We start from the raw sequence: 20,990 nt of genomic DNA, 5'->3' as shown, positions 1-20,990 counted from the left end.
ATTTTTTATCCCTTAATGTTCCTCAGCAGCAGGATGGGGTCGGAGAGAGTATATCACCTCAAGCCTGCAGGATTACCAAACTGACCAGTTACTAGATACAATTATGTTGTGGTGAAACTTTTCTGGGCCACAAAAGTTGCACCAAGCAAGATTGTGAAAGTTATTATTTTTAGGTTGCACATAACATGATGTATAATAAATACTTCCGGTTATCTGATCGAGAACCTATCTTTCATCTTTGTACTGACTGGTGACAAATAGACTCTAGTATTTTATTTTAATACGTCAACCAACTTAAAAGCCGGAAGTGTATTTTACACTAAAGATAAAGTGATGCATTCACAGTGTTTTTCACTAGTTACAGTCATAGAGTCGAACAACATGGAAGCATACCCTTTGGTTAACACAATGCATTTTTATTATTCTGTCCGAATTAATTAAATAACAATGTGAAACTATTATCTGAAATGAGTTTGTTGGTGTAATGTGTCTAACAGAAAATATACTTGTTTTCACAGATAAACTTGTAGTTACAAGTGGTGAGTTGCACTGTTATTAGACCAATGAAAAAAGAATTGTGTCTGTCAGTGATTTGGAGCATCACACAAAGGTTTCCTGGTCAGCTCATTTATGTATCCAATAGAATAGTTCTTGACATGAATCCCTGCAAAATGGGTTTAATTAGTTTGAGGGCATGGAAACTGAACTGTAACTTTTAGAAAGGCAGCATGGGGTGGTAGCAGATTGCTGACACGAATGATGAACATGTAATCTTAATGAGTTTCAAAAAAGGATTAAGCAAGTTTTTGTCAACAAGTAGGTTTCTGGTTCATTAGAAATGCACTAAGGGGATACTTTGAATAGCTGGATTAGTTGAATTTAGAGATCTTCTATCTGAAAGTGTAAAATCAGACTGTTGATACCACAGGATAAGTTAAGTCCTCTAAACTTTTGGATAAATATTGATTTTTTATTAATATCTTCATTATGTCTTTCAAACCTGTGCTTGATCAGGACTGCCAACATTAAGGAACCAAATGAGGCACTGGGTGAATGAATAAAAGGAAGTGACTCAGACCTCCAACACCCCTGGGGATAACTGAAGTCCAAGTCTCAGTCCAGCAGCCAACCAAAAATATTTCTTATACCATTTGGCAAAAGATGGCACGTGCACTGATGGCCAAACCTCCAGCTTCCAGACAGGCAGGCTATTACAGAAAGAAATTCATCAAGTCAACAATGTAACACACTTTGTTCACCCTCTCATTTGCAAAGATAAATTTTCACATTCAACTTTGAATTCTGCATTAATTCTGAATGTGCCCTACAGAATTGACTGAGTTGCACAATGACACCTTTCAAAATGTAATAGGCACAAACCTGGCATGTTTCTTACTTTAGCTACCTTATACCACTTGGCACATACTCAGAAACTGCCCATTAATTCTATCCTTTTATGGCTGCTTGTTAGGGAGACTATCTTGTAACTTCTCTCTTTCCTTCAGGCAAAAATGAACAGAAGGCAAAGCAACTTGTGGGGAGGTACTGTGCATGTTCTGTTGGGATGACGAGGGAGTTGGCATATTGACAGCATTGTAGCTGAACATCCACACAGCTGGCTTGGTATCCCTATGAAGCTTCATGTGGATGTAAACCTCCGCTCACTTAATGTTCACCCAAATTTGCTTCTGTCTTCCTTTTCAATTAACCAACATAAGAGGGACAAAGGAGAAGGAAGGCTATGGTAATGTAAAGGAATGAGGTAAGCAGCAGGAAATAAACTTCTGACGGTTAATTGAAGTGATAAGGACAAGTAACTACACAGTTCCATGCATGTCTTACATTTCTGTAATAGAATTACTTCGAGCAGATCAGCTGAAGCGTGTATATCCTCACCAGCTCAAATAGCTTCATCATGGGAAATTACAGAGTGATAGTAATGGTACTGATAATCAGAGAGAAGGAGGGCGATGGATTAGTGAGGTATGCTTAATGATCTGTCATTTTGTTAGTTAAGGCTAATGAAAGGCTGTCAATGTCTTCAGAGGTTGGGACCTAGACTGAAAAACAAATACTCCTGGAGGACTATACTTTTGTGCAGGCTTTGACTTCAGTTTCTGAGGTGTGTGGCAGCTATTAGTTGCGACTGCCAAATTTACTGTAATCCTTCTTGACAGCACTCTAGAAGAAAGGATAAAGGATAAAGGAGGGAACTTGTGCTTTGAGGCAGAGGATGTGGGTGAGATCTGAAATGAGTACTTCACCTGAGAAGGATATGGAGGATAGTGAGATTTGTGTGGAGCATGCTAATATGCTATGGAATTTTGAGATCAAGAAAGAAAGTGTGTTGGGATTCTTGAAGAGCATTAAGGTGGATACGTCCCCAGGGACCGATGGAAAAGCACAGCAGGTCAGGCAGTATCTGAGGAGCAGGAGAATCAATGTATCAGGCATAAGCCCTTCATTAGGAATCATGAAGCTCTGATGAAGGGCTTCTGCCTGAAATGTTGATTCTCCTGCTCCTCAGATCCAGCCTGATCTGCTGTGCTTTTCCAGTGCCATACTCTTGACTCTGATCTTCAGCATCTGCAGTCCTCACTTTCTCCTCCCCGTGGGATCTACCTCAGGTTATCAAGACAGGCAAGAAAGCCTTGCTGAAGCCTTGACGAGATCTTTGTATCCTCATTAGCCACTGGAGAGGTCCCGGAGGACTGGCAACTAGCTAATGTTGTTCCTCTGTTCAAGAAGGGAATTAGGGATGATCCAGTAAAGTCTCACATTGGTGGTTGGGAAGCTAATCGAGAGAATTCCTAGGGATAAGATTTACATGCATTTGGAAAAGTATGGTCTAATTAGGGATAGTCAGCATGGCGTTGTGCAGGACAGGTCATGTCTTACTGACTTGATTGAAGTTTTCAAGGAGGTGACAAAGGTGATTGATAAGGATAGAGCAGTGGATGTTGTCGACATGGACTTTAATAAGGTTTTCGATGAGGTCCCTCATGGTAGACTCATCCAGAAGATTAAGATGCATGGGATCCATGGTGACTTGGCTGCATGGATTCAGAATTGGTTTGCCCATAGAGTGTAGTGGTGGGAGGGTGTTTTTCAGTCTGGAGGTTTGTGACTAGTAGTGTTCCACAGGGATCTGCATTTGGAGCTCTATTGCTATTTGTGATACATATAAAAGACTTGGATGAAAATGTAGATGGGTGGATAATAAATTTGCAGATGATACAAAGATTTGTGGAGTTGTGGATAGTGTAGAAGGTTGTCAAAGGATACTGTGGCATATAGGTCAGTTGCAAATCTGGGTGGAGAAATGACAGATTAATCTGGGTAAGTGTGAGGTGTTGCACTTTGGGAGATCAAATGTTAAGGAAAATTATTCAGTTAATGGCAGGATCCTGAACAGCTTTGATGTACAGAGGGATCTTGGGGTTCAAGTCCATAGCTCCCTGAAAGTGGCAGTGCAAGAAGATGGGGTGGTAAAGAAGCCAAATGGCATGCTTGCCTTTATTGGTCAGGGAATCGAGTGCAAGTGTCAGGATGTAATGCTGGACTTCTATGAGACTTTACTTAGGCCACACTTAGAATATTGCATTCAATTCCAGTCGCCACATTACAGGAAGGATGTGGAGGTTGTTTTGAAAGTCTTGCTACTGTACTGTACAAGGTTGCTGATTGCATAATGTTCCAGCTATCATAGGGAAGTTTATAGAAATTATTAAAGATATTATAACAATGGCACTTAGAAAAATTAAAGGCAGACTCAACCTGGTTCTAGGAAGACAAAATCATGTTTAACTAATTTATTGGATACTTGAGGTAGTGACATGATGTGGATAAAGGGGAATGAGTAGATGTATTGTACGTGGACGTCCAGAAGGCATGCAATAAAATACACTATCAAATGTTATTGAATAAGACAAAAACTCAGGGTATAAGGACTAACATACTGCTTGGATAGAAGATTGGATAGTTAACAGGAAACAGAGAGCAGTCATTTTCTAGTTGATAAAATATAATGAATGGTGTACAACAGGATCAGTGTTGGCATCTCAAGTATTTATAATTTATATCAATGATTTGGATGAAGTGAGCGAAGGTATGTTCACTAAATTCGCTGATGACATAGAAAAATACATTGTGAGGAGAACGTAAGGAATATTAGCTACACATTGATAGATTGACTGAGTGGTCAAAAACCTGGCAAATGGATTATAATGTGGAAAAATGTGGAATGCCAATGTTGGTAGAAAGAATAGAACAGGACTATCTAAATGGTGAGTGATTTTAAGAGCTTCAAGATGCAGAAGGATTAATGCCCTCGTGCATTAATCACAAAATGATGGCATGCAGATGTGGCAAGTAATTAGGAAAGTTCATAAAAAGTTGGGAGGATATCCTTCAGTGACACAGGACATGAATGAGACCACATCTGGAGTCCTGTGCCCAGTATTAGTCTCCTTATGGGTGGCACAGTGGCACAGTGGTTAGCACTGCTGCCTCACAGCGCCAGAGACCTGGGTTCAATTCCCGTCTCAGGCGACTGATTGTGTGGAGTTTGCATATTCTCCCTGTGTCTGCGTGGGTTTCCACTGGGTGCTCCAGTTTCCTCCCACTGTCCAAAAATGTGCAGGTTAGGTGAATTGGCCATGCTAAATTGCCCGTAGTGTTAGGTGAAGGGGTAAATGCAGGGGAATGGGTCTGGGTGGATTGCGGGTCGGTGTGGACTTGTTGGGCCGAAGGGCCTGTCTCCACACTGTAAGTAAGTAATCATATTTAAAGAATGATAGAAATGCATTTGAAGCAGTTCATATAAGTTTTAATATCTGGAATGGTGAGTTACCTTCTGATGAAAGGTTAGATAGGCTAGGCTTGTGTCCTGTGGAGGTTTGAAGAATAAAAGTTGACTTGTTTGAAACATATATGATCCTGATGGGTGTTGACACGGTGGATGCAGAAAGGATATAAACTTTGTGGGAGAATCTAGAACTAGGGGTCACTAATTAAAAATAAGCTATCACTCATTTAAGACAGCAGCGAGGAGATTGTTTTCTCACAGAGAGTTGTGAGACTTTGGAACTATTTTCCTAAAAAGGCAGTGGTACCAGATTATTTGAATAATTTTAAGACAGAGGTGGATAGAATTTTCAGAAGCAAGAGGATGAAATGTCATTGGGTAGCTGGGAATGTGGAGTAATTAGATCAGCCATGATGTTATTGTATTGCACTGGAGTCTTGAGGGGCCAAATGGCCCTCTCCTGTTTCTAATTTGTATGTTTGTATAAGTGAAATATTTTGAATGCATTTTAGTTTAATTCAATCATTATCCTTCCACACCCTTGCTCACACATTGCTTTTCTTCACTCCCTTTTTAAGTTCCATGTTGTATTTTGAAGAAAAATAAATCAAAAGTAGAGTCTGGGGAAGTCCAAGGCCACTGATAATCATAGATAATAATGCATCAACTTCCAACAAAAGTCTACGAGTCATTTTTCTCACTGATTTTAACCTTGAATAAATTCAGAAATGAACAGCCACAGATTTATAAAACAACATTTCTTTCTCTTTCGTGCACTCCATTTTCTATTTCTCATACTTTCACTCCTCCATCTTCCTTGCTCCTCTCTGTTCTCATAGAGTCTTAGAGATGTTCAGTCCAACCTGTCTACGCCGATATCCCAACCCAATCTAGTCCCACCTGCCAGCACCCGACCTATATCCCTCCAAACCCTTCCTAATCATATACCCATCTAAATGCCTCTTAAATGTTGCAATTGTACCAGCCTCCACCACATCCTCTGGCAGCTCATTCCATAAATGTACCACCATCTGCGTGAAAAAGTTGCCCCTTAGGTCTCTTTTATATCTTTCCCCTCTCACCCTAAACCTATGCCCTCTAGTTCTGGACTCCCCGTTCCCAGGGAAAAGACTTTGTCTATTTATCCTATCCATGCCCCTCATAATTTTGTAAACCTCTATAAGGTCACCCCTCAGCCTCCGACGCTCCAGGGAAAACAGCCGCAGCCTGTTCAGCCTCTCCCAGTAGCTCAAATCCTCCAGCTCTGTCAACATCCTTGTAAATCTTTTCTGAACCCTTTCAAGTTTCACAGCATCTTTCCGATAGGAAGGAGACCAGAATTGCACGCAATATTCCAACAGTGGCCTAACCAATGTCCTGTACAGCTGCAACATGACCTCCCTACTCTTGTACTCAATATTCTGACCTATAAAGGAAAGCATACCAAACGCCTTCTTCACTATCCTATCTACCTGCGACTCCACTTTCAAGGAGCTATGAACCTGCACTCCCTAGGACCTTACCATTAAGTGTATAAGTCCTGCTCTGATTTGCTTTCCAAAAATGCAGCACCTCGCATTTATCTGAATTAAACTCCATCTGTTCTTTGATCCTTTATTTTCTTTCTCCTGTTCTTTCAATTTCCTCTTTTAATTTCTTTCCCTCATCTTTCTTTCTTCACATAGAACATGCTGTTCAATAATTCCAGGGATTTAGTAATTGATTTAATTGGCAAAATAGGGAAAATATTATATCCAATCTAATTATTCCTGTTTCAAATTCAGACCTATTGATTAGATTCATGGTGTAGATTTTCCTTATGGATGTGAGTTGGTGCTGATTTAGAAAATTGTTGGTGCTTGTCAGTACAGTAGATCAACTGGATTCATGTATCAAGTCTGGCTCCATCTTTCAAAAGCATACTTATATTTTTTGGACAGAAGTGCAACAATGAATGAAATTGCCCCACACTATGAAAAGGGCATTTCCATTGATGATTCCTCCAGCACATACTTAATCTGAATGAGAAAATTGTGTCCCAGGTTAATTCCATGACAAGTACAACTGATGGGAGTTCCAGTATTAAGCCCAAGGATAGGAATAGCGCACAATTTACAAATGGCTTGCTGAACTTTACTGTACATCTCCAGTCTTGAATTGTGATATAATCCCTCCATGGCTATGTCCAAATCTTTTAAAATGGAAAATAAGCCTAGGTCTCTGAGACACATTACTGCACAGATGACTGAAAAATTTCAATTGCCATCACTTTCTTTCTCTTGGCTTTCTGTCTATGCACTGGCAACATTCACTTCAATGAGATGTATTTTATCTTTCACAGCATGTTTCTCATGATACTTCATCAAATACCTTTTAATGAACATATATTCTTGTAAACTACACAGTCCAAATTCTTTAAAGAAGTTAAACTAAATTTATAAAAGACAACTTGCCCTTTTCCAATCCAAGATTTCTATGGTAAACCTGCATGTTTCCAAGACACATTTTAACTCCCTATGCCTGATAGAAATTATTGGTTAAGGGATACATGCTGATTCGGACACTGGAAAAATACTTCTGCTGTTCAAATAATGTAATTGGACCTGCTACATCTAGTAGAGCTTGTAAGTGGGGCCTCAGATTGTTATCTCAGCTGAAAGGCAGCTCTTCTGAGCCGTGGCACCATAATTCACTAAGGCTTTATGTGACTTTAATCAAATCTCCAGAGGGACTTCAACCCCTTCACTCATGGGGAGTCATTCTATCAGTGAGCCAAGCTAATGCTTATTACATTTTCTGCTAAAATATAGCGAATATAAAAGCCAAGGGATCAAAAAGTGGCAAGAGCTTTGTACAAACTTGGGGCTTGTGATTATCCTGGGCCAGATGAAAGTGATGCAGACAGTGTTCTTGCTGCCTGTTCATCTCTATGATGGTGGGATGCATCCCTTTGCTGTTCACTCTGCTGAGTGGCTGAATGCACAACAGTGGTGGTTTTGATTTGTTTGAGGATAACACCTGTACTTCTTAAAGACAGACTGTGGAGGAAAACTCCAGCTGTAGCTGGAGCTGAATCTGAATAGGGAGATGAAATGAGAGCAATGGGGCAGAAGGCTGAAGAATGGACCCCCATCTTCTCAGTATAGATCTGTAACCTTAATGCAGGAAGTAGAAGCAAAGAAAATAGACATCTCTTTGTGTGGAACTAGAGGCCCTCCGCACAAGCAAAGGCAATGGGAGCAAAACCCCATGGAAAGTCTGATAAGCCAGAAAATGTTCAATCTTCAGCGGCATTTGCAACTGCCCAGAAGCAACTCATGTCCAAATGCATGAGGCTTGGAAGATATCCATGTTTGGGCTGACAAGTAGCAAGTAACTTCTGTGCCAGGCAATGATCATTTCCAACAAGAGAAAATTTAACAATCATCCCTTGACATTTAATGATATTAGGGGAGAAAGTGAGGTCTGCAGATGCTGGAGATCAGAGCTGAAAATGTGTTGCTGGAAAAGCGCAGCAGGTCAGGCAGCATCCAGGGAACAGGAGAATCGACGTTTCGGGCATAAGCTGTGATGATATTACCATCACAGAATCTTTCACTATCAATACCCTTGGAGTTATCATTGGCCAGAAACAGAACTGACTTAACACTATAAATACAATGGCTAAAAAAGCAAGTCAGAGGCTCGGAATGGCTCGGAGTGAATAACGCAAGGCACAAGTCAGGAGTGTGATGGAATGATTCCTACTTACCCTAATGACTGGAGCTCCAACAATACTTGAGAAGCTTGACACGATCCAGGACAAAGCAGACAAAGCAGCCTGCATGTTTGGTACCACATCCATGAAAATTGATTCCTTCCTACTTCTGCTTAGTAGCAACAGTGCTTAGCATCTACAAGATGCTGTGAAGAAATTCATCAAGGCTTCTTAGAATGTACCTTTCAAACTCACAGAGGAACAAGAGTAACAGATACACGGAAACACCACCCCTGCAAATTCCCCTTCAACTCACTCACCATCTTGACTTAGAATTATACTATCGTTCCTTCAGTGTTGTTGGGTAGAAGAATTATACCATCATTCCTTCAGTGTTGTTGGGTAGAAGTCCTGGAACTCCCTCCTTAATGGCATTTTGGGTCTACCTGCACCAAATGGATTGCAGCACTTTAAAAAGCTAGCTTTCCACCACTCAAGGCCAACTAGGAGTGGGCAATAACTTCGGGTCTAGCCAGAAATACCCATATCCATGAATTAATTATAAAAAAGGACTCCTGGAAAAAGTTCAATGGTCTCACAGGAGGGATCAAGCTAAATGAATTGCTCTTAATATACAATGCCTGACAATAAAACCACTAAGGAAAAAGGTGAGGACTGCAGATGCTGGAGATCAGAACTGAAAATGTGTTGCTGGAAAAATGCAGCAGGTCAGGCAGCATGCAAGGAGCAGGAGAATTGACATTTTGGGCATGAGCCCTTCTTCAGCCCTCCTGAAGAAGAGCTCATGCCCGAAATGTCGATTCTCCTGCTCCTTGGATACTGCCTGACCTGCTGTGCTTTTCCAGCAACACATTTTCAGCGAATAAAACCACTAATCACAGACAAATTGATGTGGGTTACTTTTGTGGAGGTATTTCTTTTTAAGCATGTCAGAAAGTATTTTTGGAATAGTGACTGAAGTGCTTTAGTTCTAAGAAAGCATGTGACACAGTCAAATGTCTGACAGGACCTCCTGTAGTGTTACTGTATATTTATTATATGGAGGAGCCGTCGTTGGACAGGGGTGGACAAACTTAAATCACACAACACCAGGTTATATAGTCCAACAGGTTTATTTGGAAGCACTAGCTTTTGGAGTGCTGCTCCTTCATCAGGTAGCTGCAGAGCAGGACCATAAAACACTGAATTTATAGCAAAGGATTATAGTGTCATGCAACTGAAATGATATATTGAACAAACCTAGATTGCTATTAAGTCTTTCATCTTTTAGAATGGGTTGCAGGTTTTGGTTCATTAATATGTAAATCCCAGGACTTCTTTTAAGTCACATTCTTGAGATAACTTAAGAAAAGGTGACATCTCAGCTCAGATTCTGTCTTGTGGTACTTCTCCACAGCTACCTGATGCAAGTGCAGCACTCCGAAACCTAGTGCTTCCAAATAATCCTGTTGGACTATAATCTGGTGTTGTGTGATTTTTAACTTTGTATATTTATTGTTTGAGACCCCCAATGCCATTGGAAAGTGAGTTCCCTGATTTTGACCCAGTGACACTGAAGGAGCCTAGCCACGATGGTGAATGGGTTGGAGGGAAACTTGCAGGTGGTTAGTATCCATGTACCTGCTTGTTGATACGGTAGTAGTCATAGGTTAGTAAGGTGCTGTCTAAGGAACCTTGGTGAATTTCTGCAGTGCATCTTGTAGAAGATGTTTACTGTTACTAGTGAACATCGTTGGTGGACGGACTGAATGTTTGTTGCAGTCATGCCAATTGAGCAGGCAGATTTGTTCTGCATGGTGTCTTATTGGTTTCCCCATCAGCTGCTGCCCCATTTGCTCTTAATCCTTCACAAGGATTTCAGTGAGTCCCTCTTAATCCTTCAGCCAACATTAATTTCTGGTGGGTTCAGGGATAATGGATATCAATTGGCTCAACAATGTGTCTAATTATTGACTGCCATGAATGGATGAGTTGCACCCATAGATTTGTCCCTGTCTCCAGTGTAAGAAAAGAAGAGTTTTACACTGCCAGGGTACAGATATGCAGCCTCTTCTGTGACTCAGCAGACCTGCTCACCATGTTTCTTGTCCTAATGGGCTGCATTAAACCTATCCCACTGTAATATCATATATGTGTAGAAATACAACTGGAGAAAGATTCTCAAACACATCAGACCACAGAAAATTACAACAGGCTTTCTGTTACTCACTGAGTTCTACTGTGGGAAGCAGGCCTCCAATAAAAGCAGTAATAATTGTCCAGAGATCTATGAGCTATCTCTATGTGATAGCCATTAGTGCTGGAAGCACAGTCTGGAGCTCATAATATCCAAGAGATAGACAAAACACAGACCTGTCAGCTTATGGCCATTAAGTGGGGTCCTTCACCTCAAACAAAACCTGACACGAGGTTTTTAAATCACAGAGCACTGCATGGGCTTAATAACAGTGCTTTCCATTGCCTGCATCTGCTTCTCCAACCATCCAGCTGAAACAACGATGCATGACACTTTTTTGTCCAGATTTCCTGATGTTCATATTTAAGAAACAACATAATGTCTATAGTACATTGCTATACACATTAATTAAATAATTTGATGTTGATTCATCTAAAAACAGCTAATACAAAATAATCAAAGAAACATTTACAAAGAAGACCTATTAACTCTGCAGAAAAATCTGAATCTTAGGAAGCAATTTACATTCACTTTGTCGATCTGGTTAGAATTGTCACTGTTCCTGGAATTAATCTTTCACACCAGGGAAAATAAAAGTGATACTGTAAACAATCCTCATCATTCACAGCTTTTGATCTAATTTTTTGACTTTTGTTGAATGAGCTCTCTGCTCTTTGAAAATATTCTTTTCAAGAGTCCCTTTCATTCCGCAGCATTCATTAAAAATAAGTTGAGGAAAAAAAGCAGAGTGTATGAGGTGTTTAAGAGGTCATTTTCTATAAGAAGTATTCCCAGAATAAATACATTCCAGTACATTTTCCAACTTTTTTTATGTATGAGCCTGCCTTTTTGAGCTGAGTACCATCAACAGGAATTAAAATATATATAGTTTTGGTGGCTGTATGAAGTCACGGCAGTAATACTTTGTAACCCACAAATCTCAAGATACTATCTGTAGGTTTATTGGTGCCAAATCAAAGGCTGATGGCACTGAGCAGGCCTTGTTTTTAGTTTTTTTTACAAGATTTAGTGATATAAGATAAATGTTTCATACTTGGAAACAACATAATGTCTATAGTACATTGCTGTACACACTAATTAAATAATTTGATGTTGATTCATCTAAAAACAGCTAACGTAAAATAATCAAAGAAACATTTACAAAGAAGACCTATTAACTCTGCCAGAAAAATCTGATCACTGGGTAGCAATGGAGAATGGGAACCCTGATAGCATGTGAGATTTTCTCGATTTTTTATCAGGCAGAAGCTCAATAAAATCCCCACAATTGTTCTCTCTAGTGGTTTCCATGGTTCTGCTGATTCAACACAAACTGGGAAGTTGAGTCTTGGAAACCTTTGGTTTGTATGGTGGGGTATTATAGCTGAAGTGAAAAAGGCAAATGCGTCCTTTCAGTACTGCTCTGCACCGCTTGCTTCACTTCAGGAGCTAGCAAGAAATTTAGGAACACCAAAGCCCCTCCTTAACTAAAAGTGACTTTTAATGGGAAGGTTTTCCCCCTTACAAATTGGGAAGTGTGCCTCCAATAAAAGCTGTAATAATTATCCAGAGATCTATGAGCTATCTCTTTGTGATAGCCATTAGTTGTGGAAGCACAGTCTGGATCTCATAATATCCAAGAGATAGACAAAACACAGACCTCCCCAGGTCATCTTTCCTAGCTGCCTTCCCCCAACCCCACCTCCAACCCTCCTGTTTATCTCTCAGTCCCCTTCTCCCTCCACATTCCTGATGAAGGGCTTATGCCCAAAACACAAACTTTCCTGTTCCTTGGATGCTGCCTGACCGGCTGTGCATTTCCAATGTCACACTTTTCAATTCTGTTAATCCAAAGACTGAAGGGATGTTCTGGTGACCTAAGTTCAAATCCTGCCATGTCAGATGGTGGAATTTCAATTCAATTTAAAGGAAAAGAAAATCTGAAATTGAGAATCCAGTGAGTCAAATTAAGACCATAAAACCATTGTTGGCTGTGGGAAAAAACCCTTCTGATTCACTAATGCACTTTAGTGGGTTGGAATATAAAAGCAGCGATGTGCTTCTGAGACTTTATAAAGCTCTAGTTATGCCCCATTTAGAATACTGTGTCCAGTTTTGGGCCCCACATCTCAGGAAGGACATACTGGCACTGGAGTGTGTCCAGCGGAGATTCACATGGGTGGAATGGTAGGCCTAACATAAGATGAACAGCTGAGGATCCTGGAATTGTATTCATTAGAGTTTAGAAGGTTGAGGGGAGATCTAATAGAAACTTACAAGGTAATACATGGCTTAGAAAGGGTGGATGCTGGGAATTTGTTTCCATTAGACACGGAGACTAGGACCTGTGGGCACTACCATAGAAGTAGAGTGGGTAAATTTATAACGGGAATGAGGACACATTTCTTCAGCCAGAGAGTGGTGGGCCTGTGAAATCTATTATCACGGAGTGCAGTGGAGGCCGGGAGGTTAAAGGTCTTCAAGGCAGAGATTGATAGATTCTTGATCTCGTAAGGAATTAAGGGCTACAGGGAGAATGCGGGTAAGTGCAGTTGAATGACTATCAGCCATAATTAAATGGCGGAGTGGATTTGATGGGCCAAACGGCCTTACTTCCACTCCTATATCTTATGGTCTTATGGTCTTTAGGAAAGGAAATCTGCCATCCTTCTTGGTCTGGTCTACATGTGACTCCAGACCCACAGCAATGTGATTGATCTTTAGCAATTAGGGACAGGCAATAAATGCTGGCTTAGCTAGTGATGTCCACATCCCAGGAATTAATTAAAAATAGATTAAATATGAGGAATAAAATATATATATTTGTTGATGGTACCTGTTAGCCTCATTGCAGGTTACATGGATTGATTTTCCTCATTCTAGGTTTTCTTCCACTTGAATTGAAGAAACACACTTTCCTCTAAAGAATATTATTGCAAGTAAATATCTGTCTCATCATTCTTTTACGTGAGAAACATTATCATATCTCTGACCATCAAGAAAAATGAGAACGCACTATTTATTAGAAATGCAGCGAATCTTGAGTATCAAAAAGGACAATGCCCGTTTAATATTATGATGAATAATATATATTTCTTCTTTTGTCTACGATCAGAATATTATCTTGGGATGCCACAAAAGGTAAATGTGAAATCTAAGCTTATCCGCAATCTTTGAGTGGAACCCCGGAGAGATTTTTATTCAAAAAGGATACAGATACTTTGCTTTTGTTTCAGTTGCGTTGAATGATGTGAGATTTAAACGTTGGAACAATTCATTCCAAACAATGTGACATTTGCTCATCTATCCTGGAATTTGAATTTCAATTCCTGCATGTTCTAACCATTTTGAAGCCCATGCAAGTGGACAACTTGAAATATTACATTCACATTTATGCAATCTTGCAGTGATAATGCATACTTTAAATTGTACCATGATCAAAGGGTGGTCTAAGCTCGTGTGATTGACATATAAATCAGAAGTTACATTTTATCTTACTTAATTTCATGTACAACTGCATTACATTAACTGTACTCAATGCACATTAATAATTTTCGTTATCTGAATAATCACTGTCACCTCAATCCCTTCTTTATTTTCTCACATACATGACTTTGCTGTGTACCCCTAATTTCCTTCATGACGAGTGGCCTGCAAAACCATTTCAAAGGGTTACTGAGAGTCAACTCCATTACTATAGTTCCCAAGTCACATACAGGCTAGATTTCCTTCTCTAAAGGATATAATTGTTGGTCATTTCATGGCATCATTACTGAGACTGGAATTACATTCCAGATGTATTAATGAAATTTAAATACTACCAGATTGCATTGTGAGAGTTGAACCCATCTCTCCATTGCTTCATCTGGATCTCTGGATTACCAGTCTAGTGACATCATAACTATACTACCTCCTTAATGTCTTCACTATAATGTGGCTTTTGCTTTCTCTGTTCAGACCTGCTTAACACTTGCAGTTCATTTTAATGCATTACTGCACTATAGTCTTTTCTGTTCCAGTAAGGTTTGTACCATGTAGTTTCAATTATTACTCAAACATGTTGTTTTATATTATTATTAAGAAAGCCATGACTGAAGTCCTCTTCCAAATTTAATAGGGTCATTTGTGTCAATAAAATCTCTTATTTATGATGGAAATGAAAAATATTGGCAGTCAAGACAATATTTTTGAGGCTGTGACTCTCCTTCACATATTCTTTGTACTGTATCTACAGCTGTCAGACAAAATATTGAGATCGGCATTCTGATGGAGGCTATTACTATTAGGTGGAATAATTCTGACAGCATTACAGTAGTGAAGAGGATTATCATTCTGCTACAGCAATGAAAGTAAGTACCTGAATATCTGCTATATGCTCGCCTTGTGTTAATGAGACCCGGTGCTCAAAACAGAAATGGGTCTCTGACCGTCAAGACTGGGTGGACAACTGGTAGTCAAAATTTAACCTATTATGCAGTGACAAATTTGTTGTTGAAGAGGCATCTTGTTTCAATCAGTGGTCCCTTGAATAGTAAAAACAGAAAGTGGCTTTATTGTTATTTGTTCTGGATTTTGTCAACAAATTCAGAAACTGGCCAATAGATTAGTTGTTGAGATTTGTCAACATAAACAAGCTGCTCCTGTTTACATGGTGTTGATGAATCCTGGATAACGGTGCATGATCATTAGACTGTGGCAGACGGGAGTCATTAGAGTTTCTGGCTTCACGCAAACACCAGATGGTAGGAAATTCCAGAATTAGTCAATATCCTGAGATTTGCCATGAACTTATCAGAGAATTCTTATAACAAACCTACAATTGTTCAAAAAGAACCTTAACTATATGTAGCTGAGCTAGAACATTTCTTTCAACTAGAATTGATTTGTAAGGCAATTTTTTATTAACCAGCATCTATGGGACTAGGAATTTGCCACCTGATCAAATATTGCAGATAATCAGAAGAAACACATACTCACAGTAAACTCTGATTAAGTGAAGCTTCGAGATATCAACATCCCTCAAACTATCAGTGTAAAAACATCAATATTCCTTCTAAAATCAATGGTGAAAGCATGCAGTAATTAATAGAAATGTAATGCATGGGTATACTCATCACTGTTGTTATATTTTATTTACAGCATAAATATATTGTGGTAGATCATGATATTTGAGATATAATTTTGTTGGATTATCAAGAGTGCCCGTTGATAAGGTGCTGATTAAAACAAAGTTTGCTGTACATTCACTAGGAATATACAGTAAGCATTGCCCACATGTAGTCTTTGTTTTCCTCTTACAGACCACCAAACATTATCAATGACATCGATAAATCAATTACTGATGGTTTGTAACTTGCGTACTTCACCTGAATTGGAAACAATGAATGGATTTTAGGAAGAAACATACCATCTAAAAAATGGTTGATTTGTTACTCAAAGAGGGCAGCACGGTGGCTCAGTGGTTAGCACTGCTGCTTCACAGCACCAAGGTCCCAGGTTCGATTCCAGCATTGGGTAACTGTCTGTTTGGAGTTTGCACATTCTCCCTGTGTCTGCGTAGATTTCCTCCATGTACTCCGGTTTCCTCCCACAGTCCAAAGATGTGCAGGTTAGGTGAATTGGCCATGCTAAATTGCCCGTAGGATTGGTGCATTAGTCAGAGGGAAATGGGTTTGGGTGGGTTGCTCTTCGGAAGGTCAGTGTGAACTTGTTGGGCCGAAGGGCCTGTTTCCACCCTGTAGGGAATCTAATCGAATCAAAGCATTTGAGTGGTGAAATCACATTCATTTCAGAATGAAGCTTTTTCTGATCAGTCAGCATGATATTCAGCTGATCTGGTTTTCACCATGTAATTGTCCTGATTCCACCACCATTGTAATAAATGTTGTCCTAAATGTGACCTTGCAGTTAAGCCAAGTGAAACATTCAGTTTATGTAAACTTGCTGTAGCTATCAACTTTTAGTTATCAAATTTATTTCTGGCACGCTTACAAAATTCTGTAAACTCATATTATGGAATTTACTTTCTAATGGATAGAAATTCCTTTGGAATAGTTTTCAATGAGACAAAGAACTCCTTTTCAATGTGTTTTTTGGTCAACGAAGCTCCCCTGTGCAATGCACTAATTTGTTCATCCTGAATATAGCTTATATTAAATTTGAAAATGATTACGGTACATGAAAAAAAATTGATCCTTTTATCAAAGATCTATGAGGGTACATAAAAAAGATATTTGGGCTAATTATACTTTCCCCATAGGATCATTGAGGTTTTTGCAGTGAAATTCCCAGAATTGTGTGCAATTAAGCCATAAAGCCAATTTCCAATCTAAAAGTTTCCACTCAGTTGGACAGGTTGCTTCAATACAAATTGAGTTTCCACGATATTTTGCGATATTTAAGGACAATCATATTATAGAGTTATGGAGTAATACAGCATTGAAACAGTCCATTCAGCCCAAACTGGTCCATGCTGACCATAGTACCCACTCAGCTATTTCCAATTGCCTGCATTGATCTATATCCCTCTAAACCCTTCTCATCCATGTGCCTATCCAAATGTTTTTTAAAATGCTGCTATTGTACCTGTACCTTTCTTTGGTAGCCCATTCCATGTACGCACCACTGTCTGCATGAAGAAGTTGCCCCTCAGGTCCTTCTTAAATCTTACCATGTTGGACCTACACCCTGCCCACAAAGCTGACTATTTCCCCCAGTCTGAACTAATCATCATTGTGAACGTCTTCTCGTCACACTTGATCACAAGCCTGTGAGGTGCTTAAGATTACATTTGTTGGTTTGCATAGAAGTGCTCACATAGAAATCTTTCAAACAAATAAAATCCTTCTCCTCATCAACCTTGCAAATTCTGCCCACCTCCAACTTCCTCTTTAAAGTTCTTGTTGACATTTCTAAAAGCCATCCTCCTCTGTCCTGAACTTTGATTTTTGAATCCCTCCAATTAGCCACTGGCACTGCTGCATTACTGAAACAGCTATTATCACAAACAGAAAATGGTTTCCTTCTGCAACTGTGACAAGTGTAGACTATCCCTCCTCAATCTTCATTACCTGTCAGCAGCCTGTGCCATGGTTAACCACACTAATCTCCTCCAACTCAATCCCTCTTTCTCACAACTGTTGGAAACTAAATCAGATGTTTCACATCCTTAGTCATATTTGACCTCAAGATGAGCTTCTGATGACATATTTTTGCCATTACTGAAACCACCTATCTCTAATATTGGCCAGCTCCTCCCGAGCTCAGGTCATTTGCTGCTGAAACTGTCATTCATGCTTTCAGTATTTCCTGACTTATCTATTGTGTTGTACTGCAGATTGGTCTCTCACTTTCTTACCTTTGTAAACTTGAGATCATCCAATCCAAATATGCTTAGTTATGAAAACTGGAAACATGGGCTATTGATATTCAGCTTTCATCAGCTGATTTTAATTCCTGAGGCCTTCATGGATTCAAAATGTTTTTGTGAAGAAAGGACGAATACTGATCTAAGGTAGCTGCTGCCATCATCTGACCACACATTGTCACAAGTTCATGAAAGCCATATCAAATAAACAAAATCTAGCTGCATTGAGGTACAGTCGGTTCTGCTATAACATGGTAATTTCATTCTCGTGTAATCCCGTGTATAAGCAAATTGTGTAATAGAAGCACCATTTAAACTAATGGAGCTGGAATTGCATTATAACCAATACATGCTTTAAAAGTTCATGGTATAGAAACAGTGTCTCAAATCATCAATCGCGTTATAGAGAATTCGCAATAATGAAATACGTGTTATAGCAGAATGACCTGTACCATGTTATCTAAAGACTGAAACCAGCCAATTGAATAAGCATGCAGAAAATTCACACTGTTTAATTCACACTCTTATAATAGGTTCTACATATTGTGCATCAAAGGGCAATTTGAAAGGACAATGGAACAGACTGGGGAATAAACAGTGGCTTTGAGTAGCAAAGAAAAAAGAGAAAGAAAATATATCTGGGATAAAAGCTGGATCTCAATCATGTATTTGAGTCCCCTCTCCCCACTCATCCCTGCACCCCACTCTTCCCCGTGCAAAGCCAAAAAACAAATTGAGAAAAGAACCATTCACTGAAAACTGAAGAAACAAGGCAGTGGCTATGAAGTGATGGAATTAGGTTTCACCTTTACAATTCAAGTACTCGAAGAACTTTGGACTGAATTGCTTTTATCTTCATTTTCATATTAGACCCCTCCCCTTTTTTAAAGTTCTTACCTGCGTTAGTGTGTATGTGTTTGATGTCACATTTTATTTATGGCTGGCCAGTAGACAATAAAATTCCTCTTTATTTCATTCAAGTAAACCTTGGAATTGGCTTCTGAATTTTGATATAGTTAACTAGGTTTTAACTGAAGTGTAATAGCTGCATGGTAGAAAAGCAAGGAAGCCAAACCCCCTCCTCACATGGCTGTAGCACTTCATTCTGACTCACATTAAATCGAATATATTAATTACGACTCTACTCACTGACCTACATTGACTCCTATTCAAACAATGTCTTGATACCTATCTTATCCTTGATTTCAAATTTCCACACAACCTTGCCTCTTGCTATCTGTTTGTAATCTCTTGCCACAGAGACAAATGAAATATTTGAGCTCATTTAAGTCTGGTTGGAAAGCATTCCTGATTAGTTTGATCCAGAAGTGATTGCCAGGCCTTTAGTTCCCTAGACTCTAAGCTCAGGAATTTCCTCACTATCATCTCCACCTGTCTACCTCACTTTCCTCCTTTAAGACACTGCTTAAAACCAACCCTCTTTGATCACTTTTGGACCTCTGATCCAATAGCTGGAAATTTCCATCCTGAAGTTAAAGAATGGCACTGAGCGTGTTGCGTGTCATCATTTCTGCATGGTTCAGGGTGGATTAGCCTTTGTAATCGTGTGTTTTCATCTCATTATAATCCTCAGGGTTTCAGGTCTGCCTGGAGGAGCTGGCAAATGTGAGTGTCATTGGCTTTTGCCATCCTTAACTACCTACGACATTGCCTTACCAACATTTGCTGATGGCTGCATCTCCTGCATATTCAATGATGTGTCAATGCTCATTCTGTACTTCCTGACCATCTGTTTCCACTCCATATCACTGCTTAGGCCTGGCCCCAGGATTTTTTTTTAATAGTTCCTCCATTGCTGCCAACAACTAACAGAGGCACTGGGTTGACTTGACCCAGCATCATGTTTGCCTGAGTTGACCTGTGAGTAAATTACAGAAAACAACCTGGTCAGCACATTCTTTGAGGTTCCACTTCCTGCCTCAAATACCTTTTTCTAATGCCCCATACTGAGCACCAAGTGCACTCTGACCTACATCCACCCACGATCAATATCATCTTTGTGTATCACTACTGAGATCCCTTCTTGTTGATGCAATCTTATGGGGCCTTGGCGAGACCACATCTATGGTATTATGTGCAGTTTTGGTCTCTTTATCTGAGGAAAGATGTTCTGGCTATGGAAGGAGTACAGCAAAGGTTAACTAGATTGATTTCTGAGATGGCATGACATGTGAAGAGAGACTGGATTGGATAGGACTATATTCAGTAAGGTTGAGAAGAATTAGAGGGTATTTCATAGAAGCATATAACATTCGAACAGGAATAGAAAGGATAAAAAAAAAACAAATGGGTGTTCTCAATAACCAGGGCATCCAGAACCAGGAGTGTAAGTTTAAGAATATGGCATAGGTCGTTTATGGCTGAGATGGGGAGAAATTTATTTACTCAGAGAGTGAAATCCCTGTTGAATTCTCTGTTATAGAAAGTCATTGAGCTAAAACATTGAATGTTTTCAAAAAGGAATTAGATATATTGCTTGGGGCTAAAGGGATGAAAGGGTATGGAGGGAAAGCAGGAACAAGGTACAGAGTTGGATGATCAGCCATGAATGGCGGAGCAATCTCAAAGGGCTGACTGACCTACTCTGATCCTTACTTTCTGTTTCTATGCAGCCTTGTTATGCAGTCATGACTGTGTATTCTATGACATTCATTGCTGAACTCACTCCATCGGTTTTGAGACTCAGCCCATGATTGTTACATTGCTGTCAGATTCCAGAAAGAAGAAACAGTAAAGGAAATGCAGTTATACTTGGAAATGAACACAATGAACATACTGGAGCTCCATTCCAAAGTATACAAGAGAAGAAGGATCAGTGTGCGTTATTCACAAGTTTTCCTCATTTTTCTTCTGGGAAGTTTCATCTGTCCTGTTCGCAGCCATGACTATCTATCAGGGACAC

General features: G+C 39.6%; 1 long non-coding RNA gene across 1 annotated transcript in view; it reads left to right on the top strand.

Annotated features, from left to right (window-relative positions):
• Nucleotides 1-1,649: 1,649 nt before the first annotated feature.
• Nucleotides 1,650-20,990, top strand: part of LOC148147632 (uncharacterized) — a 38,895-nt gene continuing 19,554 nt past the window's right edge. Inside the window, exons 1-2 of the long non-coding RNA XR_015759476.1 lie at nt 1,650-1,762; nt 14,936-15,050. This is a non-coding gene — a long non-coding RNA (uncharacterized LOC148147632). The remainder of the gene's footprint in view (nt 1,763-14,935; nt 15,051-20,990) is intronic.

Source organism: Chiloscyllium plagiosum, unplaced genomic scaffold (assembly GCF_037043375.1).
Source record: "Chiloscyllium plagiosum isolate Xiang-an unplaced genomic scaffold, Cpla_swu_hap1 HiC_scaffold_15, whole genome shotgun sequence".
In the NCBI taxonomy this organism is placed as follows: Eukaryota; Metazoa; Chordata; class Chondrichthyes; order Orectolobiformes; family Hemiscylliidae; genus Chiloscyllium; species Chiloscyllium plagiosum.
The sequence above is the reverse complement of the archived record's forward strand: the minus strand, read 5'-3'. Positions and strand labels throughout refer to the sequence as shown.